At 51.0% G+C, this 1,742-nt stretch overlaps 1 pseudogene; it reads right to left on the bottom strand.

Moving 5' to 3' along the window:
- Positions 1-363: 363 nt before the first annotated feature.
- LOC148542207 (U2 spliceosomal RNA) lies at positions 364-470 on the bottom strand (annotated as a pseudogene).
- Between the last annotated feature and the right edge of the window lie 1,272 nt (positions 471-1,742).

The raw sequence follows: 1,742 nt of genomic DNA, 5'->3' as shown, positions 1-1,742 counted from the left end.
CTCAAAGACCTAATGACAGGTTACTCCCCTCCACCCATGGAGATGTGCATTGGTGGGGAAAAGGATCCCTGTCCTGAATCCCAATGGGAATGGAGCATGGGGATAGAACCTGCGACTTTCACATGCTGAGGTTGTGAAAATCTGTGCACTAGTACTTTGAGCAATCACAAAAAAGGCGCAACAGCTTGCCTAAGAAGCAGACTGGATATATGACATAGGGACGAAATTTCCCTGTGAAGAGGCAGGGAATGAAACAGTGTAGTAACTGCACCCCGACAAAGGGAAGGAGTAGAGAGTCCAAGATCTGCCTACGATAGTATGAGAACACTTCAAGCACATGGAGAATATATAAACTCCACACTGTTAGGGCCATAGTGGGAACTGAACCCATCACCTCTGTAATGCTAACCATTACCAAATTGATAAGAACAGATACTACACCTGATCTTGGCCAAAGGCCAAAAAGCACTCTCAGTGCTGTAAAGCCTGGTTAGGCCTGTACTGAGCCATGAAAGGCAATCAGGGGGCTTGAACTGAAGACACCTCACAACCACAGGATACATACAGTCAGCCACTCCTGTAAAAGTAAGTAAAGGAGTGTTGCATCTACTAGACTTGACGGCAGGCGCGATCCTCCTTGTAGGAAGGAGACTTGCGTATTAGCCTGCAAGACCATGTTGTAACTGGGAATTGCAAACTGGTAAGTAAATATCCACATTACCGTATTTGGTAGTCTGTTACGGCTTCCTTGACTGGTAGCCCTAGTCGAAAGAACCCTCACACAGCGTATCATTGAAACACCGGGCCCAAGACCTCTAATAGGGATTCCTCTGCCATCGTGTTTTCACAACACAGAGATATGTGGAGAAAGTATAATATTACACAGCTCCAGGAAAAAGGTTCAACAGTTACTTAAAACATGAGCTCCCACCTCCCTGGGTGCTTCGATCTTGGAAACTGTTTAAAGCAATCCAATGGTATTTCCCCCAACACAAAAGTTCTAATAAAAAACATGATGTGTATACGGCAGTGGTTCCCAAAGTGTGCACCGCAGGACCCTGGGGTGCCGTGGCGCTGTCACCAGGGAGCCGCGGCTGGAGGGGGAAGCAGGTGTCTGATTTTTGTCCCCAGTGCATCGTGTATGGAGCTGGAGAGGAGGCGGGGAGGGTAGGCAGCGGTTAGGTGCTGTCACTGGTGTGCCAGAGGGAAGCTGCTTTCTTTTTTTTGTGCCTTGCGATTGGAGCCAAAGCCGGAGCAGAGGCGGGGGCGGTGGTTAGATTTGATTACACGTGAGCCTGCAGTGAGCTGGGCTGGGCTGCCTGTGTTAATGCTGCAGCTGGAGGATCTGAGGAGCAGAAGGACCGCCCGTGGTGCTGGATCTCTGTAGGACAGGTAAGTACAGTTGGCTCCTATGGAAAGAATAGGAGGGGGGGATATGACTTGCACTGGTATAAGTACTGTCTGTATACTGTAGGGAGGGGGCCCACATAGGGAACTATAGGGGGGTGGGGATGGCTGCAATGAAACACAGGGAGACACATGGGGAGGCTGCACAGGGAGACACATGGAGGGGGCTCAGGGCCGGATTAAGGCTTGTTGGGGCCCCAGGGCAACTAAATTGTGGGGGTCCCCTTCAAGCCACACGGAGCCCCCCCTTCTCCCTACCCCTAGCCACCCTGAGCCTCCCACCCCCAAACCACATGGAGCCTATTGCTCCGCCGGCGCCACTGACTTACCTCAAT

This window comes from Taudactylus pleione, unplaced genomic scaffold (genome assembly GCF_031769625.1).
Source record: "Taudactylus pleione unplaced genomic scaffold, aTauple2 ptg000015l, whole genome shotgun sequence".
NCBI lineage: Eukaryota > Metazoa > Chordata > Amphibia > Anura > Myobatrachidae > Taudactylus > Taudactylus pleione.
The sequence above is the reverse complement of the archived record's forward strand: the minus strand, read 5'-3'. Positions and strand labels throughout refer to the sequence as shown.